Genomic DNA, 23,928 nt, shown 5'->3' with positions numbered 1-23,928 from the left:
GCTCAGTTGGGAGAGCATGCAATTCTTGATCTCAGGGTTGTGAGTTCAAGCCCCATGTTGGGGGAAGAGATTACTTAGATAAATAAATAAACTTAAAAAAAGAAAAAAAATTGTTAAAACAGAATCACTGTATTATACACCTGAAACTAATATTATACTGTATGTTAACTAACTGGAATTTAAACAAAACCTTAAAAAAAAGAAACACTTCACATATGCTGGGATGGCTACACTAAAAAAGACAGAGAATAACCACCGTTAGCAAGGACGTGGAGAAACTGGAACACACATACACACACACAATCTGTTAAAACAGGTTGGGTGCCTGGCTGGTTCAGCTGGTAGAGCACTTGATTCTTGATCTCAGGTTATGAGTTCAAGTCCCATGTTGGGCACAGAGATTACTTCAACAACAACAACAACTTAAAATTGTTACAACAGGAAATAATGGAATAGGGATCATATTTAGAATGCAATTGTAAATGCCAGAAAAAACAGTTAAAAGAATGAAGAGGGGAGGGCGCCTGGGTGGCTCAGTTGGTTAAGTGTCTGCCTTCGGCTCAGGTCATGATCCCAGCGTCCTGGGATCAAGTCCCGCATCAGGCTCCCTGCTCAGAGGGGAGCCTGCTTCTCCCTCTACCTCTGCTTCTCCCCTCCCTGCTCGTGCTCTCTCACTCACTCTCTTTCTCAAATAAATAAATAAAATCTTTAAAAAATAAAATAAAATAAAGTGATGTGATAATAACAGTATCCAGCAAAAATCATCATTGGATACTATAAAGTTGTGGGAGAGATTCACAAAGTCTCAAATAAGCACTTGCCCACTTATTTGTTAAAAATAAAGGGGTATGCATTGGGAAGGTATCTAATGCCACTGTGTTGCACACTTAAAAATGGTTAAAATGGTTAAAAATTTAAGTTACGTATATTTTGCCACAATAAAAAAAAAGGAGGGAGAATAACTTAATACAATCAAGGTTTATATCTCCTTCAGGCAGGATCTAACCCAGTCTGGTGGCCCTGCCCATCCTGTGGCTGTGTCATCTAAGCACATGTGACCTCCAAGGTCATCACTGCGAGGGGAGAGAGACTGGTTAAAGTCACACCGGTTCATAGCTGCCTTAGGCCAGAAGTGATATGCATCACTTCTGGTCACAGTTCACGGGACAGAACTTGTCACAAGGCTCCAACTTAATTGCAGTGGAGGCTAGAAAGTGTGAGAAAGCATTTGGTGAGTGCTGTCTCTTCCACATCCATTCCCCCATCCAGTGTGAGCCCCTAGAAGGCAGGAGGTTCTTGGATTCTGCTTGGCCCCCCAGGGAGTAGCATGGCACCTTGTTCCTAGTAGGGGGTCAGGGAGGGAAGTGTTCGGTGAGGGATTAAATGAAGGAAAGCGTGGATGATGAAGTACATAGTGTAGGATACAGAGACAAAGTATATTTTTTAATTCTTTAGAAACTAATTTTATAAGGCAAGAGTTACCTTCTCACACTTAAAAAGCAACTTGCTACTTTTCTAAACAATATCTTAGAAGATTCAACCTTTTACCACAGAAAAGGACAACTTCATATCTGCCCATAAAGTAAAGCATGGAATCATTCTTCTTTTTTTTCACCAGTTGCTACTTTGAGAAGGCTGACTGCCTTCCTAAAACTGTCCACAACCATTTTCCCATTATAAAATTAAAATATCTTTATTGTAGAAAGCCTTACACATATATCAAAAAATACAGAAGGAAGTAAAATTTGGCTGGATCAGCACCAGCAATAGATAACTGTCTTTTTTTAATATGCGATTGAGTTTACGTATGTATGTTGTGTCTGTGTGGTGTGTGCGTATTTGCTCAACAAAAGTAGAATCCAAATTTACCAGGCGTATTTACCCAGCACCTCAAATCTTCTTGGCCTTGCCTGTCTCTGAGGCCCCGACCACTTTTTCTACCCCAGTTGCCATGAGGTAGACCAAATATACATGAGTTCTAACTGGCACACAGGCACCAACACCGGTCCCTTACTTCCTGCTCACGCCAGATGCCTCTCGCTCCCACCCCGGCTTCCCTCCTGCCTTGGAGGTAAGAGAACCTGTGGGACCCACCTGACGCCGCGTACGCACAGCCTGCAAGTCTGAGGGAGGGAATATGCCATGCGGCACACCTTTTACCAACGAGATACAGAAGCTAGGGGTAAATTCTTCTCCTTCCTTCCTTCGGGGGCGGGAGACCGAACTTCATACATGCTCCTGACACACAGCTTTAGGACATCGAGCAGGCAGTTGGACTTGTTGCCAAGGGGCGGCCAACTTGGAGATGTACCTTTGAACTGACCTAATCTTCTTTCTCTCCTCAATCTCCCTTTCCCTCACTTCCGCTTCCCGAAGGAATCATAGCACATATGGTCGTGCCTCAAGCTCTAGGTTCTGGGGTCCCCAGACACAGAGATACCATGGATGCTCTGCTAGCTGTCCCTTCAGCTCTTATCACAATCGTGCACCCGGGCCTAACTGCCAAATGTCAACAATTGTATCTCTTTATCTGAGGGCCTTTTTTGGCAACCAGGGCCCACTTTGTACCTGTGCGTGGTAACTTGCCAGTGCCAGAGAACAGGTGCCCCTAGAAGCAGCCCTCCAACACCTACTGGTGGGAGCTGGTGTTTAAAGACCTTAGGTTTCCTTTTTTTTTTTTTTTTTTAGTTTTTTATTATGTTATGTTAGTCCCCATACAGTACATCACTGGTTTTCGATGTGCTGTTCCATGATTCATTGTTTGCGTGTAACACCCACTGCTCCATGCAACACATGCCCTCCTTAATACCCATCACTGGCCTAGCCCATTCCCCCACTCCCCCCCCCCGAAACCCTCAGTTTGTTTCCCAGAGTCCATAGTCTCTCATGGCTCATTCCCCCTTCTGCTTAACCCCCCTTCATTCTTCCCTTCCTTCTCCTACCGATCTCCCTGCTATTCTTTATGTTCCACAAATGAGTGAAACCACGATAATTGTCTTTCTCTGCTTCACTAGATTTCTTACTCACTTTGTGAGATAACACGAAGCTGTGAGTTCTCCATTGGCTCGAGTTCCCCAGTGACATTAGATTTGGTCGCCCACTGGTGGTAACTGGCTTGCCCATGCACCCTCACCCTCCAATGACTGCCTCTGCTGTCCCATCTCACTCCCCTCTCCTCTACCAGTATGTCCTGAGCTCGTCTCTCAGATAAGCTACTTATGTTTGAAGAAAAACGTAGGGGGACCAAAAGATATCTTTACAATGAGAAATCTGGCAGATGCTACCTTAATCAGGTAATCAAACATAATGTCACCAGTAATTGTCCCATCATAAGCTTCCTGAAGGATACACTGAAAAGGTCACAACATCATTTAGGAAGTATTTCTACCAATTTAATCATGACTCTAATCAAGAGGAAATAATTAGACAAGTTGAAATCTACAAGGCTTGGACTCAAACCATTTCAATGTCTCAAAAAATAAAACAAAGCAAGTGAACTATTCTAGATCAGGGGACTAAAGACACACAATGCACAACAACTACAACTATGGTGGGGTCCTTGAAAGGATTTTAGATCAGGAAAAAAAGAGCTGTCAAGGATAGTCTGGAGACAGAGGGGATTCTGATGATGGACTGCTTATTATTCAAAGGTATTGCATTATTGTTCAACTTGCATCAAGATTATATAAGAGAATGATCTCGTCCTTAGGAGATAGATAAGGAAATAATAGAGTGAACTGTCATGTTTTCTGCAACTTACTCTCAAATCATTCAACTAATGAAGTGTGTGTGTGTGTGTGTGTGCACACGCGCGTAAAGAGGAGGAGAGGAAGATAAAGCAAAGTAACAAATTTATCAATCTAGGCGAAGGACATGCAGGCATCCCTTGTATAACTTTTCTGAAGGCTTCAAATGTTTCAAAATAAAATGTTAGTAAAGACTTCCTGCATAGTCACAGTTATTGCAGCACAGATATGGCAAATATCCCAATACACCCAATGCAGACCAAAAACAGGAACAAATAAAACCACAAATATCCCATATCTTCTAATATAATTAGAAGACTGAAAATACTATAAGCTTCAAATTGCCTGGAATTAGAAAAAATAAACATCAACTTCTGGTGGAGATATTTCTCAAAACACACATCCTAACTCTTCAAGGAGAGTTAGGTGGGACATAGATGGGAAGAGAAATGCACTGGAGAAACAGGAGGATGGGGAGCCTAAGATGGAACTAAAATTGCTCCAAGGAAAAGAAAACCCACACAAAGTATGAAGATACTGACAAAGAGCTCTGGTAGGCCACAGCAGCCCAAGAAAAACAGCATATACACACCTCAAGGAGGCAGTCTTGGAAAGCCCGTGTTTCAGGGGACAAGAGGGCAAAAAGTAATGAGAGGTACCTTTTGTTTTTTTGTTGTTTTTTAATAATAATTTTTTATTATGTTATGTTAGTCACCATACAGTATATCCTTAGTTTTTGATGTAATGTTCCATGATTCATTATTTGCATATAACACCCAGTGTTGAAACCGTGCTATGAAGAGCAGAGAGGGCAAAGTATAGATCCTATAAGAGAAGAGAACATTTACAAGTCAAAGGACATATAACCATGTCCCCTTTCTTGGTGTTTTGCCTTCTAATAATGAAACCATACTCACTACACTTACAAAAGAAAAGGAACTGCTTTCGAACTAGGAATCTCGTAAATTATCTATCAATCCTGTTCACAAAATGCAAAATTAAAGATAAAACACAGTCAGTGAACTTGAAGATAGTGCAACAGAAATTATATAATCTGAAGAGGGGAAAAAAGACAGACTGAAAATAATGAAAGAGCCTCAGAGTCCTGTGGAATAATATAAAAACAACTAACACAAATATAATTGAAGTCCCAAAAGAAGAGGTTAAAGAGAATGGAAAACAACAACAACAGTAACAAAATTTAATGACTTGAAATTTCCTAAATTGGGTGACAGGCATAAATTTATAGATTTAAGGTCAGCAAACTGCAAGCAGGATAAAAACAAAGAAAATCACACCTAGACACATTGTAGGCAAACTGCTAAAAACAAAAATAAAGAGAAAATCTGGGAAGTAGTAAAAGAAAAATGTCCCGTTATATACAAAATAACAATAAAAATGATGACTCCATCTTACAATATTAAAAAGGCATACTTAAGAATAAATTTAACAAAAGATGTATAAGACCTCCCCTCTGAAAACTGCAAACATTACTAAAAGAAGTTAAGACCTTGTAAAAAGGGAGACGTACCATGTTCATAGATTTCAAGAGTCAATACCATTAAGATGTTAATTTTGCCCAAATCGATCTAAAGATTAAATGTCATGCCAGTCATAATCCTAACAGACTTTTTTGTAGAAATTGATAAAATGACTCTAATATTTATATGGAAAATGCAAAGGAACTAGACTGTCCAAATCAATCTTGAAAAACAACGAAGTTGAAGGACCTATACTATGTGACTTTATGACTCACTATGAAGCTATAGTAATTAAAATAGAAGTAATTAAACTGACATAAGAATTGATTAGTGATGAGGCACCTGGGTGGCTCAGTGGATTAGGTGACTGACTCTTGGTTTTGGCTCAGGTCGTGGTCTTGGGGTCAAGGTCTCTGGGTTGTGGGATCAAGCCCTGCATTGGGCTCCATACTCAGCAGGGAGTCTGCTAGAGATTCTCTCCCTCTCCCTCTGCCCCTCCCCCTACTCTTGCACACATTCTCTCTCTCTCTCTCAAATAGATAAATATCTTTAATTTTAAAAAAATTGATCAGTGGAACAAGAAAAAAAGCCCGGAAACCAACCATGATTCATACAGTCATATGAACAGCAATCTGAATTGCAAAGGTACAAATGTAATGCAATGGTATTTTCAACAAATGATGCTGGGATAACTGAATATCCATGTGAGGAAAAATTTTGTATTTCCCACAAAATATTTTTCACACAATTCACAAAAACTAGAGATAGGCCTAAATGTAAAAGCTACAACTATAAAATTTCTTGAAGAAAATATAGAACTATATCTTCATATCCTAGAGGTGGTCAAAATTCCTTAGACAAGACTGAGAAAGCAGTGACAATAAAAAAAAAAAAAAGATAAATATGACTACACCAAAATGTAATACTTTGCTTATCAAAGAGCACTCTATGAAAATGAATAGGCAACCACGAAAGACTGATATCCAGGATATAAAAAAGATATAACTCCTGCAACTCAATAATAAAGACAAATAACCCAATTTTAAATTGTCAAAAATCTGAGCAGGCACTTAAAGGATGATACACAAATGTCAACAAGCCCAGGAAAGTGTTCGACATCATTAGTAATCAAGGACTAAAATTAAAACCATAATGACATACCCCTCTATAGCCTCCAGAATGGCTAAAAATAAAGACTACAGCACCAAAAGTTGGCAAGGATGTGAAGCAACTGGAATTCTGGCTGGAAAAAGGATGAAAGTATTCAGCTGTAAGCACATGCTACCCTCCATGAAAAAAGAATAATGACTCAGTTTCAGAGGGTAGAACAGCAGGCCACAGAGGATTATCCCCAGGCCCTGAATCCTAATCGCTCTTTTTATACCCTGGAGATCAGTCTTTTGTTAGGTAGGTATTGGTGCTTGCCTATTCATTTTCTTAGAGTTGTCTTTGATGAGAAGTTTTAAATTTGATGTAATCACATTTTTTTTAAGGAGGTATTGTTTTCTAAGTCTTGTCTAAGAAACCTCTGCACACCCACAGGTCATGAAGATATTCTTTCATATTTTCTTCTAGAAGCCTTATGTTTCATAATTTTGGAAATAAAACTGATAATCTCTTTAGAAATTAAACATGCATATGCCATATGACCCAAGAATTCTTCTGATAGGTATTTTCTCAGAGAAATAAAATCATATGACCAGGAAAAGATTTGTCAGATAGAGGCACCTAGGTGGCTCAGTCAGTTAAGTTCGACTCCTGATTTGGGTTCAGGCCATGATCTCAGGGTCATGAGATCGAACCCCCTTTTGGGCTCCATACTGGGGTCTGCACTGAGCATGGAGCTTGCTCAAGATTCTCTCTCCCTCTCCCTTGCCCCTCCACCACCCTCTCAAAAAGAAAAAAAAAAAAAGAGTTGTGCAATGGAAAGGGAAAGAGCTTGAACCAGGGCAAGGGCTATGAGCAAGAAATGGATGAATTCAAGAGATACTAAGAAGGTCAACAAGATTTGTAAAAATGTTTTTATTCTTATCCACTTCCTTCTCACCTAAAAGCATTTCTAATTATAAGCAGAGAGAGGGAGGAAGGTGTAAGAGGGAATGAAGCATGTTACATATGGAAATTTTCCTCTTTTATCTGACCTTTTCTACTCTTTACTAAAAACAGGACAGGGGGCACCTGGATGCCTCAGATGGGTAAGTGTCTGCCTCAGCTCAGGTCATGATCCCCGGGTGCTGGGATCGAGCCCAGCATTGGGCTCTTTGCTCAGTGGCGAGCCTGCTTCTCCCTCTCCCGCTCCCCCTGCTTGCGCTCTGTCAAATAAGTAAATAAAATCTTTAAAAAACAAAAAAAGGAAAAGACAGGATAGGCAGGGCATGATCATGAAGGGTCATATCAGCCACTTTAAAAAGCTTGAAACATTAGTTTATAAATCTTGGGAGAGCAATGGAAATTTTAAGCTGAGAACGATGAGATTATATTCGGGTGTCAGAAGGCTCTTTGTCAACAGTGAATAATTGAGGGAGGGATCAGTTAGGAGTGTGTTACAACAGTCCAGAGAGAAAATGATAAAGGAAGATCATGGCCACGTGGAGAAAGAATGGACTCTGGATATGTATTACAGGGGGGCAGAACTGACAGAACTCAGGGACGGGCGAGAATCTGACTGCAAAGATCAAGAACAGCAGGACTGGAGATCCAGTTGTTTTCTTTTATTTTCACGTATGTACATGCTGCTATAACATTTTATGAAACTTCAAATGTCATCTCCTCTTTGAAGACTTATGCAGGTTACACTCTAAATAGAATCAATCCTATGTTCCCTAGCAATTTAGACATACATCAAAGCACATATTACACTCTAATCCACACTCAGCCGTTCAAGAACAGAAAGGCCATATACTAATTACCGAATCTCCAGCACTTAACATAGTCCTGACCCAGCACTAGTATAAAGAGCATTTTATTTTTATTTTAGCTTCTCTTCACTTTAAAACTGCCAGCATGGTATTAAAAATAAATGCCTTCAGTGGAAAAATATGAAAAGTTACAGAGATCGAAGAATATCCACACTAGTCTTTCTGCCTTTGAATAGTTACATTGGGTATACAGTCAATTCTCATTCATGGTAGTTCTATAAAATCACCATGAACACTGAATTATCAAATACTGAACCATTAAACACAGGGTTAGGTTCTTGTGAGCCTCTGGTCACAACATTTTCTTACATTAGTCAATACATAATCTTGTTTTATGTGTGTTTCTACTGAAAAATACCTCACTCAATGTATATTAACTCATTAACACCAACCTCACAGCCAGCAGCATATAACTCATGAACAATGCTTATCTAAAAGAAGCTTTCTTTTCTAAGAGACAGCACAGCCTTCTTGCACTTGTAATGCTAGACAGCACTTCAGCAATATGCTTGGAGGCCATTCCAGACTGCAAAATCACTAACAAAAAGTACAAAAATGAGAAAAATGTGACACTAAATATACCTCGAAGCACCATGAGTGTTGATTTAGGAGTTACAAAGAAATTTGAGTAGGTTCATTCCCAAATACAAGTTCCATGAATAATGAGGATCAACTACAGGTTTTTTATGTTTGGTTTTGAGATAAAACCTCTCTCCCACAGCTGTAGCTACACTTCTCATACACTCATCTTCGGCTACACCCAGTTCATATCACAAGGTAACAGGTCATGGCACCCACCACACTGCAACACAAATGCTTCTCTGCTAATTACCGCTACAATTAATGGTCTAAGAGAGGACTTTAAAAAGACAACTTTCCCTAAAAGATATCAGACCAGAGGCCACTAAAATACCTGAGCCAGTCGCAGAGTTAAATGCTGGCTTATGAGAATTTCGTTTAAAAATGTGCCTCAGACTGTGACTGTGGAGGAAAGAGGTCTTTCCTCCTCAAAGGCCTAGAAAGTCAAAAGTAGAAACAACCCAAATGCTCATCAACTTATGAAGAAACAAAATGTGGTATACCCTTACAATGGATTATTTTTATTATTCAGCCATAAAAAGAAGTACTGACAATGCTACAGCATGCATAAAACTTGAAAACATTATGCTAGGTGAAATAAACCCAACACACAAAAACTGTAGGATTCCACTTATGTGAAATATCTAGAATTGGCAAATTCAGAGACAAAAGTAGATTAGTGGGGTGGGGGATAGGGACAAATGAGAAGTGCACGCTAACGAGCTGTGGGTCTCTTTTCGGGGCGATAAAAATGTTACAGTACTAGGTAATGGTGATGGTTGTAAAACCGTGTGAATATACTAAACTCACCGAAGTGTTTAAATGGATGAATTTAATCGTGTATGAATTGTATATCAATTAAAAAAAAAAAAACCTATGAAGGCTAAATATGCAGCTAAACTTGAATGTCAAATTCCTTTGAAATGGGTAATTCCTTCCCAACTGCGGCCACTCCTCCCAACTCCGCCTAGCTACAGACACAAACTTCAGCACCCTTAACTCCTGTCAACAAGCAGCATTTGGAAAGTTTCGCGCCCGTGCGCGGGACCGCCACAATTAACGATACGCCGCCTGCACCCCGTCGTGGGGTCTCCCGGTGTTGGTCTACGTTTCCTCTACTCCTGTCCCTCCTAACCAAACTCTCAGTAAGCCCTGATCCTGAACCCCTGCTGTACTAATTAGCACAGGCGCCGGACTCAGGATCACTCTGCTGGAGCCCGCAGGCGGAACTCAACCGCCGCCCCAATCGATCTACTCAGAATCTCTGCACCACCCCACGCTCCACAGCCCCCGGCCGGAACCACCCCAACTGGGCCTTCCTCCCTCCCTCCCCACTTACGCGCCTCAGGCAGCGCGCGGTGCACGCAGGGAGCTCGGTCTAGGCTAAAGGCAAGGGGAAAGGAGTTTAGATAGAGCTGCGCAGAGGAACCTGGGAAAGACCTGCAAGAGAACCCTGGGAAGAAGGTCCAAACCGAGTGCGGGCCCGGGGCGGGTGCGAAGGACAGGAGGAGGAGCCGAAAATCAAGTCGGGAAGGGGAGAAGAGCCGCAAGGCAATCGGCCGAAAGCCGTAAAGCAAGCTGGCAGCGCGACGCTGACCTCGACGTGCCAAAGCCAGTATCTCCACGTCACTCCCCCTGCCTCCATCTCCCCCGTACTCCCTCTACTTTTGCGGTCGCCCAGGTCTCTGCTGCCCCCTGGCGGACTCGGCGAGCTCACGAGGGGCATGCCAGCGCCTTACTGAGAGACGTCACAAACCCAATTCCCAGGGACCGTGCGGCGATGGGGCGGGGTAGGAACTTAGAATCCGTCCGTGCACGCGAGGGATACTGAAGGAAAAGAAAAACATGCTTTTAAGTCTTCTTAAGAATGGTCATCAGAGTCTTTTATAGATTCCACGCCAGGCAGGCATAGTAAACCGAGGCAGTATGGACATGTTTGCCCACTGAGCCTTCCTCGCCCGCCACTGCCGCGCGTGCACACACACACTCATCACCCGATGGCTTCTTAAATTAGCTGGGACCGGAGGGAAATGAGAGTGTGGCTACATGGAGGAAGGGAATTCTTTAGAATGGCCCTTGGAACTGTGCCTAGCAACTGAGTGATGACTGCACATCCTATTAGCAGTGTTCGAAAACAAGATTAAAATGTTTAGTCATCACAACCCCATCTTAAGTACTTAAGAATTTCAACAAAATCATTCTTTTACGTTTCCAAATTGGTTGTTTCAATACACCCCTTTTAACCAGACGGTTCATTATCTGAGCAGCAATACTCCAGACCAAGTCATTTCCTGGATGACTACTCACTCTTCCCAGTAACACCATCGGAAGCTGAGTAAAAAGCCTAGAATCAGACCCAATGCATGAACAACTTATTTGGTAAGGTGGCATTTCAAATCAACCAAGAAAGGAATGGTTTATTTTTAAAATGGTGCTGGGACGATTAGTTAACCACTTGGGTTAGATTCCTTATCGAAACATACACTAAAATAAATTACAATTGAATTCAAGAGTGAAATGTTAAACACAAAGATACACATAAAATAAAGATACACAGATAAGTATCTGACCTCAGAATGGAGAAGGACTTTCTAAGTATAAAAATGAGACACAAGTCATAAAGTAAAAGAGGGACAGATGTAACTTAACTACATAAAACTTTTTAAACTTCTGGAAGTTGAAAACAAAATAAACTTTAGAAGTAAACAAGAAAAAGGGGTAATATCATGAATGGTAAAGAGAGCTTATGTATAAAAAGTTCTAACAAGAATAACAGACAAATGAAATGAGTTAGATATTTCACACAAGGGTAAATACAATAAATATGAGAAAAGGTTTAACTTTAATAAAACTTAAAAAATCATGCATATTAAAATAAGTATCATTTCACTCATTTCCTTTTTAAATTAGGAAATTAAAATATTTTATACAAATAATACATGATTACATTTTTATTGAAAAATACAAACAATGAAAATAAATTCAACATTTTATTTGACCACTCATACATCAAAACCAGTCCTGTTCTCAAGTTAACCATTGTTGTCAGTTGATGTATACTCTTGCTGACTTTGTATTTATGATCATACATTAAAATAATGTTGTGTGAGGAACGCCTGACTCGCTCATTTGGTGGAATGTTGGGGCTCTTGATCTCCAGGTCATAAGTTAAAGCTTTCTTTGAATTAATTAATTAATATTGTCTGATAATATTCAGTGTAGATGATACTCTCATACTGCTAGTAGAAATACAAACTGATGCAACCTTTCAGGAAGGCAATCTGAAAATATACATTAAAAATATATATGCTCCAGGGGTTCCTGAGTGGCTCAGTCCGTTCAGTGTCTGTCTTCAGCTGGGGTCATGATCCCAGATCCCTGGGTCAAGCCCCGTGTCTGGCTCCCTGCTCAGCAGGGAGTCTGCTTCTCCCTCTCCCTCTGCCTCTCCCCTCTGCTTGTCCAGATGGAGATTAAAAATCTTAAAAAATACACACACACACACACACACACACACACACACACACACACACATATACTCTGACCCAGGAATTCAACCTCCAGGACCTTATCAACTAAAGAAAATATCAGGGGTGTACACAAAGATTTCTACCCTAAAAATTTAAAAATTACTGGAAACAAATTAAAATACCACATTATGGGATCTGTTCAATAATACAGTCATTAAAAATCATGTTTAGAAAAATGTCTATTGACACGCAAAAATGCCCAAGATCATTTTCTGTGGAAAAAGCAGGGTCCAAAACTATACACATAAAACAGCTTGCCTACACCCATTAGGATGGCTAATAATAATTTTAAAAATAGAAAATATCAAGTGTTGATGAGGGTGTAGAAAAATTGGAACACTTGTGCCCTATTTGTAGGAATGTAAAATGGGGCAACACTATGGAAAACCATATAATGGTTCTTCAAAAAATTAAAAATGGAATTACCATATAACCCAGCAATTCTCCTACCAGGCATATACTCAAAGAATTGTTGTACACCCATGTTCATAACAGCATTATGCATGATAGCCAAAAGGAGAAAGCAACCCCAGTGTCCATTGACAGATGAATGGATAAGCAAAATGTGGTAAATACCTACAATGGAATATGAGTCAACCTTAAAAAGAAAATAAATTCTGACACCTGGAACAACATGGATGAAATTTAAGGACATTATGCTAAGTGAATTAAGCCTGTCACAAAAAGACAAATACTGTAAAATTCTGCTTATGTGAGATACCTAGTCAAATTCATAAAGATGAAAGTATAAGAGTGTTACCATGAGCCAGGGGAAGGGGAAAGGGAGAGTTGTTATTTAATGGACATTGATTATCAGTTTTGCAAGAGGAAAAGAGTTCTGGAGATTGGTTGCATAACAATGTGAATGTACTTAATACTACTGAGCTGTACACTTAAAAATGGGTAAGCTAGTAAATTTTATATTATGTGTACTTTACCACAATTCAACATTTTTTTAAAGATTTTATTTATTTATTTGAGAGAGAAAGAGAGAGAGAGGACAAGCAGGGGGAGTGGCAAGCAGAAGGAGAGGGAAAAGCAGTCTTCCCGATGAGCAGGGAGACTGACTCAGGGCTCGCAGGGCCGGATCCCAGGACCCTGAGATCATGACCTGAGCTGAAGGCTTGACCGACTGACCCACCCAGGTGCCCCTAAACATTTTTTAATTAGAATAAAATAAGTTTTAAAAGCTTGCCTACAATGAAGTAAATCAAAAAGCTTCCACACCCTCAAAGCCTCCAATGAACTGATTAAAAGCTCATTCTTAAGTGTGAGGGCAGTGAAGGATCCAAGGAATATCTTTGACATAAAAGCTATCAAAAAAAAAAAATGAAAAAGTAAAACCAAGAAACAAGGCAGATGGAAAGACATTTTTTCAAAGAAAAAATAAATAATATTCTCAGATAACAAGATATTGTATTCTATTCATAAGTGGAATAGTGTGTTCTAAGAAAAAGAAAAATACATTTAAAAAAAAGCTTTTAGAAATTAAAAATATGACAGCTAATGTAAACATCTCGCTGATAAGTTTGGAAGATAAAGTCAAGGAAATCTCCCAGAGAGTTGATCAAAACAATGGATAAGAAACAAGAAATAGGGGTGCCTGGGTGGCTCAGTCGTTAAGCATCTGCCTTCGGCTCAGGAATAGAAGCTAAAAGACCCTAAAGCAATGCCTTCAAAATTCTGAGGGAAAACAATTTTCAACCTAGAATACCCAAAACTATCACTACCCAAACTATCAATAAAATGAGAGTAAAAGTAAAGATATTTTTGGACAGACATGCCCTCAGAAAAAAATTCACTTGTTGCCCACCTTTTCTCAGAAGGTGAGAATGTATCAAAATATAAAACAAGGGACACCTGGGCGGCTCAGTTGTTAAGCGTCTGCCTTCGGCTCAGGTCACGATCCCAGGGTCCTGGCATCGAGCCCCACATCGGGCTCCCTGCTCAGTGGAAAGCCTGCTTCTCCCTCTCCCACTCCCTCTGCTTGTGTTCCCTCTCTCCATTTCTCTCTGTCAAATACATAAATAAAATCTTTTAAAAAAATGTAAAACAAAACTTAGGAAGAGGGGATGCTTGGGTGGCAATGGAGCTTCTGACTCTTGGTCTCAGCTCAGGTCTTGATATCTGGGTCATGAGTTCAATCCCCACATTGGGACGGAGCCTACTTTAAAAACAAAAACAAAAACAAAACGAACAAAGACAAAAGCACAGGATTTAGAAAACAGGATCCAACACAGAAGAAAGGCCATGAACGTTCTGAGATGGTAAGAAGCAAAAATCTCAGGAAGGCAGCTATGCAGCAGGTCAGAGGCCTATCAGTGCAGAGTGGAGAGGAGAATGACAAGCTCCAGATGGAATGTGTACTGGAGGGGAAAATGGTGATAACAGATAACCTGGCTTTTTTGACATGTGGAAAAACTGAACTGAGAATAATTAATGAGTCCTCCTGAATTACAAATAATAATAAAAGGGAAGTCTCTTGTTTCAGCAGAATGACAAAGGCTAACTAGCAAATGTGGAGGAAATGCCAGGGTTGGAAAATTATCATTTGGCAACCATTGGTAAAGATGAAACAGGGAAGCATCACCAAAGGATGCTGAATCTAAGGGGAAATTCTGATAAGGAGTGGAAAATTTGCATGACCCGAAATTGTCTCCCCATAAGCTTATAAGTTGCAAAGGAGGAGAAAAACAGTAAGAGTATAGTGGAGAAATTGGGCAAACCTTGACTAGGTGATCAAAATTAACATTACCAGTAAAGGGTAGCAGCACATCTTCAGATGTGATATACTGAGGAAGACACAGTGTCACCCGTGTGGTGCTCCAGAGAGATGCATGACCTCGATCTAATCACAAATCAACATCAGACAAACAAAATGAGGAGCGGTCAATTACAAGAAAAAGGGTGTGTGTTAGGGGCCGGAGCATGAGGCACTGCACTCTTCAGAACGTCGATGTGAGAAAAGATAAAGGCTATGAAAACGTCCCAGAAAAAAGGAGGCTAAAGAGATTGACAACCAACTGTAATCCCTGACCCTAGACTGCGCTGGGCTGGGGAAATGCTAGGAAGGACGTTTTTGGCTCAGTAGATAACAGTGGAATATGGATGGTAGATTAGATAAAATTCTTAAATCAATGTAATATTATAAATTTATGAAGCTGACAGTTGTGGTTATGTAGGAGAAAAATCCTTAGTCTTAGGACATACACACAGAAGTATTCAGGGGTGACAGAGCCGTGATGCATGTGACTCACCCTTACATTTTATATCGATATAGATATAGATACAGACAGATGACAAAGAAAACAAATGACAAAGCCGATGGAGTAAAATGTTAACTAGAAGCCATATCTGGGTAAAGGGTAGACAGGTATTCTGAAAGCTCTTTGTATTTTTGCAACTTTTTGTGAGTTTGGAATTATTTCCAAATAGAAAGTGTTAAAATACTGCAAATGCAATGTGATACTATTTTGGATCATAGGTATTATATATGTATTCATTTTCTTTAAAAGACTAAAAGAAACAACAGATTTTTCTGGACATGGGAATATAGGTGATTTTATCTTTTTTTTTTTTTTATAAACTTACACATTTCTGTTTCCCCCAGCCCCAACAAATAGAAAAAATATATTGCTTAAATGGCAGCCGAGCCATTCGTTGTTTTTCTTGGTGTATGCCTTCCATCCCTCCTACGCAACTGAAAAGCAGATTCGCATTGATACTTCCTCAAGTTGTCTCACCTCGATCAAATTATTCATGTTAAAACACCTGCTGGGGGGCGCCTGGGTGGCTCAGTCCTTAAGCATCTGCCTTTAGCTCAGGTCATGATCCCAGGGTCCTGGGATCAAGTCCTGCATCGGGTTCCTTGCTCAGCAGGGAGCCTGCTTCTCCCTCTGCCTGCTGCTCCCCTAGTCATGCTCGCGATCTCTCTCTCTCTATCAAATAAATAAATAAAATCTTTAAAAACAAACAAACAAACAAAAAACCTGCTGTTGGGGCCCTGGCTGGCTCAGTCCATAGAGCATGCAACTCTTGATCTCAGGGTTGTGAGTTTAAGCCCCATGTTGGGCACAGAGCCTACTTTAAATTAATTAATTAATTTATTAAAACACTTGGTGTTTATCAAACAAGTGCCTTCTAAAATGCTCCAGGATTTTTTTTTTAAGATTTATTTTATTTTGGTTTTTTTATTTATTTGACACAGAGAGAGAGAGCACAAACAGGGGGAGTAGCAGAGGGAGAAGCAGGCTCCCCGCTGAGCAGGGAGCCCAATGCAGGTCTCGATCCCACAACTCCGAGATCACGACTTGAGCCAAAGGCAAACGCCTAACTGACTGAGCCACCCAGGCACCCCTGGAATTTTAAAATTCTGTTTTATCCTGAGCATAATTCTTTTTATTTTAATTTTTTTTTACCCCTCCCCTGAGCATAATTCTTTGAGGCAGAGACAAGACAGGTTGAGTCATACCTCATCAACAGGACATTATTCCAGAACCTTGGAGCACTCTGCGCTGAGTTGTGCGTTCTACTCTCTTCCAGCACGGCTGATTGTTTCTGCCACTCTGTCTCCAAGCACACACTTAAACCAGGCATATTAAAAATCTGTCTTTCCTCCCTGAGTTGTCACCACAGTGTAAGGAGAACTGAATCTTTATGTGAGGACTGAATCTTTCTAGAGCCAGAAAGGAGGAATGTGGAGCAGAGAGAACAGCAATCTAATAAATTTTCAGAGCTTACTGGTCTTCATTTCTGTAGCCCACTGGTATCCTGAAGTAAGACAGACGGCAGAATCTCTCCAGCCCCTCAACTCCTTCCCCTGCTCCTATGGCCCTTTCCCCATTGCTTGACCCTACCGAGGTGATGGCAGAAGTGAACCTTACCCCTGGAGTGACACCAGTGAAACTTAAATAGGTAACTGGCTAACTATTGTTTGTTGAAAAGCAGCAGCTGGCACACTGGGAAAGACTTCACACATGGGTATGGGTTTCGGCCAAAGGAGTACACCCCATTAGCCCTTCACTTCCCGTACATTCTCCTACCTGTTTCTTAACAAGGAAAGAAGAGGCTTGGAGAGCTCACACTATCAGTTGTCATGTGGAAATCTCCATCCTGCATTCTTTCAATAATGTTCCTTCCACAAAGCCCACCTTGAGCTGAATTTCCAAACAAGTGGTTCCGTGGTGGAGCCAGCTGGGATCAGAACTACCCTGCCTCAATGCAAGGGGTCCGGCTCCCAGCTCAGTGGGGAGTCTGCTTGAGATTCTCTCTCTCCCTCTCCCTCTGTCCCTCCCCCTGGCTTGTGCTCGCTCTGTAAAACAAATAAATTAATCTTTTTTAAAAATGAAGTGAGTCTTTTACAAGTGGTTTATCTTCAAAATGGTGGACCTCCTGGCAGACAGTGAAGTGGCAGAATAGAAACGTGAGTCAGCACAGAGCCTGTTGAGCGTGAAAGAGAGAGAAGGCCAGTGCTACCACCACAACCTTGTTGTCTTCCTTTGGAATCTTCATTTGCGTTCCGTCTCATTGAGAAAAGTTTAAAGAGTCTGGCTCTCCAAGAACTTATTTAGTAACTAACTTAGAACTAACTTAGAACTAACTTAGTCGAGGCTTTCCTCTACTTTAATGGCGTTAACGCCTTATTTCCAAGACTATGTCTTCACCTTGGAGAAACCCCTAGTCTTCCTTTTGCAATCCCCATGAATTTACAGTTTATGCCACTCCATCAGAAGCTGGATTAGAGAGGGCAACTCCTGACATTAATGGTGACTAATTATATAAAAATACAATAACAGTAGACCTTACATGGTGCTAACTTTGTGCCCGGCTCTGTTCCAAGCAGTTACATGATTTAACATGTTTAATCTTATAATCTTTATAATACCTTCATGAGATAACCATTGAGATACCAGATTCACTGGATCTAAGATGTTGCCAAGTTTAAGACTTACCATTAAGAAAGAAAAGAAAAAACTACCAATTAATGATAAATACTTGTTCACCAATCTGAAATTTACACCCTATTGCTCTGTTTCTTTGCCTTTTTGCATACACAAAAATGTTTAGTTTCAATTTATACTTTTTTTTCTTTTCTTTTCTTTTTAGAGAGAGAGAGAGCATGCGTGAGTGGGGGGGGGGGGGTCTAAGGGAGAAGAAGAGAATCCCAAGCAGGCTCCACGCTGGGCACAGAGCCAGTCGCAGAGCTCAATCCCAGGACCCTGAGCCATGACCTGAGCCAAAAATCAAGAGTCTGACACTTAACCAACTGAGCCACCCAGGCATCCCTACGCTGTAATTTTTCAAAAGATTTTAGAATACAAGATTGCATACAGCTCATTGCAAGTGTGAACAATATGAACCGACAATTAAGTCACAACTGCCATCTGGGTGACATCGATTGTAATAAGTCCCTGATTTCAGAAATGTTCAAATAATTGTATCTTAGAATCAAAGAAATTATTCCCATTTTACAGACACAGAAACTAGGGCACGGAGATTTAGTGGTTTGCCAAAAACCACGTATGTAGTAAGTGGCTCAGCCCAACTTTGAACTCAGGTGGTCTGGCTTCAGAGTTAATACTCTGTCCACCAAGAGACTTTCAGAGCTGAATAAGATTACGTTCTATGCGCCTTCAATAATCATCCTAGTTCTGCTAGTAGAAACTCTGCAAGATAAGAAATGTCACCTCACGAGTCAACAAATCTATTTTTGGACAACTCTAATTGGAAGAAAGTGCTGCTTTATCAAACTTCTGCCCTCTTGATTCATCCTTTGAGACCACAAAGAACAAGTTGAATGCCTCTTTCATATGACAGTATTTTCATTTTATTTTCCCAAATAATGGGGGGACTAGTATTGCATTCACGCAACAAGTATTTATTGAGCATTATGTGCAAAATACCATGCAAGGAACTATAGAGAATACAAAGAGAATGAATGACAGTACCTACTCTTAAGGAACTTACAAAGTAGTAGAGAAATAAGACATATACAGAAATTACTACAACACAGTCTAAAAATGGTAGATGATGAGAAGTCCAGATAATGGAATTTGAGGTGAATGAAGATGTTACTTCTAAAGAGTCAGCAGGAAGACTTCACAGAGGAAGTGGCATGTGAACTGGGATTTAGTATCTGTCTGAACTGATATGAGAACTTAGGCTGTAGAAGGATAAACACTGTACCTAATGTAGTATCTAGGATGATTATTTTAAAGTTTGCTGAATTTTTAGAAATTGCTTTTTCTGAAGTAATTTTAGTAATTTGGGGTTTTTTTTTCTTTTTCTTCCTCTTGCTTGTATGCGTCTCTACCTCCACCTCTCTCACCTATTCTTCCATTCTTCTATTCAGCACTACTTGAAATAAGCTTGAAGGTCATCTGATTTAATATTTTTCAAAATCTTAGAAAAAGTTTTCTTTTTGAAAATATGAAATTGTGGATATAACTAACAGAGAAAATGCGGTGGTTCTGTCCTAATGAAATTGATGTAGGAATGTGAAGTCTTGCCCGCTCTGCCTTGAAGCCTCTCTGCAGAGCAGTCTGAAGATCACTACCCACTCCCCATTCAAAGTTTCAATGTAAATGGCAAACAGTCAAGCAGCTGGTGTTTGAACACCGTCTTGACAGATTATTCTAATAAATCCAAAAGCGAGTTATATATACATGTAAGTGAATTAAGTCATTATTTTGGAGGTATAGAACAATTATAGTGAAGTCAAAAGACCAAAATTTGAGTCACCCTCTCCATTTACTGTCCATCTTTCAAACTTTGAGTCTTATTTTCCACATCTAAAAAATGGAAGTGAAACAGGAAAACTCAGATGGAGGAATATTGTACAAAATATCTAGACTATACTCCTAACAATGAAAGATAAGAAAACTGAGGACTTGAAGACTAAGGAGACAATGAAAAGTGAACGAAATCTGTGATTTCAAATTTCCTTTTTCTATAAATGGCAGCGTGGGGACAATAGTCAAAATTTGAATAATGTCTGTAAACTAACTAATAGAATTATATTTTAGTGAATTTCCTGATTTTGGAAGTTATGTGGTGGTCATGTAAAAGAGTATGCTTATTTCTAGAAAATACACATTGAAATATTTAGAGGTAAAGCACCACAAAAACTTTCAAACAGTTCAGAAAAAAACAAAAGAACAGATATAAAGCAAATGTCATTAAATGTCAACAGTAGAAAAATCTGAGTGGAGTATACGTAAATTCTTTGTGCTGCTGCAACTTTTCTTTAAGACTGAAATTATGTTAAAATGAAATGCTTTTACAATAGAGATGATACCTGCTTATACACTTCATATAATTTTGGAAAAGATCAAATAAAATCTTGTGAGTGAAAGAGCTTTGTAAACTGTGTCTCCCTCCCTACAAATGTGAAACATAATTATTGCTACTGAAAAGAGCTTTATAGGCAATAGGGCTCTCTACAAATGTAGAATAATTATTTTTACTGCGTTTTTATAGCTTCTAGAGAGAATAAGTCTAGTTCTGTATCCATTGACTCAATTATTGCTCCTCTGAGAGAGGGCTTTTTATAGTCAAAAAGGATTGCCCTTTGGTTTCATTGTTTTAGAGGGTCAGTGATCAACAGTAACTTTATTACCTCATTTATTACATTATTACAAAAAAAAAATCTATATCCTGAGAAATTGTCTCTTGTTCTGTATTTACTGCCTGAGACTAAATGTCCTCCAAAGTCCTTTTCCAATACTGGAATTTCATGATTTAACAGAAGCAATTCAGAAGTGCTTCTTGTCCCTTCATCATTCCACGCTGAGCCATGCTGCTGTCTTCTTTGACGCTATGTGCTAATTGACCAAACTATGGTAGGCTGGCACATAGTAGGTGCTCAATACTATAAAAAATAAATGAAACCTAGAAGGCAGAGTGAAGGACTTCTGCAATTTGATCTAGTCCATTTTTCTTCCCTATCTCTGATAAGTTTCTTCTTTTGCTTATAGTTAGAACCATAAGAAACAGACATTTTAACAGGTCCAAAATGGTTGACTATCAGTAATTTCTTATGTTTAGACCTATGGTTGAGCTAATCTATTATATATATATTAGGAGGTGTTCCTTATTCATTTATTCTGGCACTAAAGATATGTAGTGTTGGGTCATTTAGGCGGCTTGCTTCCCTTCCCTCTGAATGACTAGTTTGGTCCTTTCACAACTCATTAATTCAGCTACTGAACAGTGGGCAGAGAACTGCAACCTATTTTGCTACAGCAGTTCTGGTAAAACATTAGGTAAATTAGGTTGAGATTATTGCCTTCAATGTAACCTGGGTATTCTTGTAGATTTTAGTTGTTCATGAAATATGAGTTTCCTTTGTTGCCAAGTAAAATCAGAACTTGGTTTGTATGCAATTGTTCTTAAGCTAATGAACGTCTGAGAGGAAATAATTTGCATATCAATGGCAGAAATAAAAACAGGCACCATTGTTTCAGTTCTGAAAGAAATCTTCTGCAAGAATCTGGGCTTTCATTTCAGTCTTTCTTGGTATCATTTCAGTCTTTCTTGTTGACAAATTTCTTATGTATATAAGGCTTTCACTGTGTTGTTACTGTAATTTATCTGTTTACTTGTATGTATCCTCCTTAAGACTGTGAATTCCTGATAGGAATCTTGTATGGTGCTAGGCACAGAGCAGGTGATCCATAAATGGCTATTGTGGGGGTGAGGGGGGTGGGGGGAGTTTGGGATAGACGACTTAATGTAACTATTTTTATCTCTCAGTCCAGAATCTTAAAGAGCCCTCATAAATTGTCCCTTTAATGCCCTAGTTGTTATGTTTTATTTAAAAGAATCAAATTCCAAAAACACAAGCAATAAGCAAAAATAGACAAATGGGACTACATCAAACTTAAAAAGCTTCTGAACAGCAAAAGAAACAAAGTGAAAAGGCAATCTATAGAATGGGAGAACATATTTGTACATCATATATCAGATAAGGGATTAATATCCAAAATTATAAATAGTTTCTATAACTCACTAGAAAAAAAATTCAATTAGAAAATGAGCAGAGGAGAGGTGCCTGGGTCCTCAGTCAGTTAAGCTTCTGCCTTTGGCTCAGGTCATGGTCCCAGGGTCCTGGGATCCAGCCCATGTTGGGCTCCCTGCTCAGCGGGGAGTCTGCTTCTCCCTCTCCCTCGCTTCTCCCTCTCCCCCTGCTCATGCTCTCTCTCTCTCAAATAAATAAATAAAATCTTAAAAAAAAAAAGAAAATGGAAATGAGCAGAGGACCTGAACAGACCTTTTTCCAATGAAGACATATATATGGCCAAGAGGTACATGAAAAGATGATGAACATAACTAATTATCAGGAAATGCAAATCAAAACCACAATTAGACATCACCTCATACCTGTCAGAATGGCTATTTTCAGGAAGATAAGGAATCACAAGTTTTGGCAAGGATATGGAGGAAAGGGAACACTTGTGCCCTATTGGAGGGAATGTAAATTGGCAAAGCCACTATGGAAAACAGTATGGAAACTCCTCAAAAAAATAAAAATGTTATTAACATAGAATCCAGCAATGCCAGTTCTGGGTATCTATACAAAGGAAATGAAAACAGGATATTGAAAAGATATCTGAACTTCCATGTTTATTGCAGCATTATTCACAATAACCAAGATATGGAAACAACCCAAGTGTCCCTTAAGGGATGAATGGATAAAGAAGATGTAGTGGTTAGATAAATAGATAGAGAGAGAGAGAGAGAGAGAGAGATAGACAGACAATCACATATTATTCAGTCATAAGAAAAGGAGGGAAATCCTACCATTTGTGATGGACTTTGAGGACATTATACTGAATGAAATAAGTCAGAGAAAGACAAATACTGAGTGATATCACTTACAGGTGGAATCCAAAAAACCTGAATCTGTAGAAATAGAGAGTGGAATGGTGGTTACCAGGCATTGGGGGTGGGGGTGGGGGTGGAATTAGGGAGATGGGTACAGATTAATAGTTGGAAGATGAATAAGTTTTGGGAATCTAATGCACATAGCATTGTAATTATAGTTAACAATCCCGTATTATATAAAGTTGCTATGAGACTCCATCATAAATGCTCTCACCAGAAAAAAAGAAATGATAATTATGTGACATGATGGGGGTGTTAGCTAATGCTGCGATAGTAATCAGATCTCAATATATAAGTGTGTCAAATCAACATATTATAAACCTTAAATTTACATAATGTTATATTTCTTTTTATTTTGCCTAAGTAGGCTCAGCACCCAACATGGGGCTTGAATGCACAAGCCTGAGATCAAGAGTTACATGCTCTACTGACTGAGCCAGCCAGGCTCCCCCATAATGTTATATTTCAAGTATATCTCAATAAGAAAATTAAAGAATCAGGGATGCCTGGGTGGCGCAGTCGTTAGGTGGCTGCCTTCGGCTCAGGGCGTGATCCCGGCATTCCGGAATCGAGTCCCACCATCGGGCTCCTCCGCTGGGAGCCTGCTTCTTCCTCTCCCACTCCCCCTGCTTGTGTTCCCTCTCTCGCTGGCTGTCTCTCTGTCACATAAATAAATAAAACCTTTAAAAAAAAAAAAAGAAAATTAAAGAATCAATTTGATTTATATCATTGAAATGATACAACTATTATAACTTTACAACTTTATAAGAAACTGCGAAACTATTTTCCAGAG

At 39.6% G+C, this 23,928-nt stretch overlaps 1 protein-coding gene across 7 annotated transcripts in view; it reads right to left on the bottom strand.

Moving 5' to 3' along the window:
* RAD52 (RAD52 DNA repair protein) overlaps positions 1-10,231 on the bottom strand; it is a 39,113-nt gene extending 28,882 nt beyond the window's left edge. For 5 of the 7 annotated variants that reach the window (XM_045774688.2, XM_045774697.2, XM_045774679.2 and 2 more), the window contains exon 1: positions 10,064-10,229. The gene's annotated coding sequence lies outside the window, so the exon portion shown is untranslated. Of the gene's footprint in view, positions 1-10,063 lie in introns of all 7 variants that reach the window. The other 2 variants (XM_045774722.2, XM_045774712.2) reach the window with 2 other exon arrangements.
* Between the last annotated feature and the right edge of the window lie 13,697 nt (positions 10,232-23,928).

Source organism: Ursus americanus, chromosome 25, assembly GCF_024610735.1.
Source record: "Ursus americanus isolate L20-20 chromosome 25, mUrsAme1.1.p, whole genome shotgun sequence".
Taxonomy (NCBI): domain Eukaryota; kingdom Metazoa; phylum Chordata; class Mammalia; order Carnivora; family Ursidae; genus Ursus; species Ursus americanus.
This window is presented reverse-complemented; position numbering and strand designations above follow the sequence as displayed.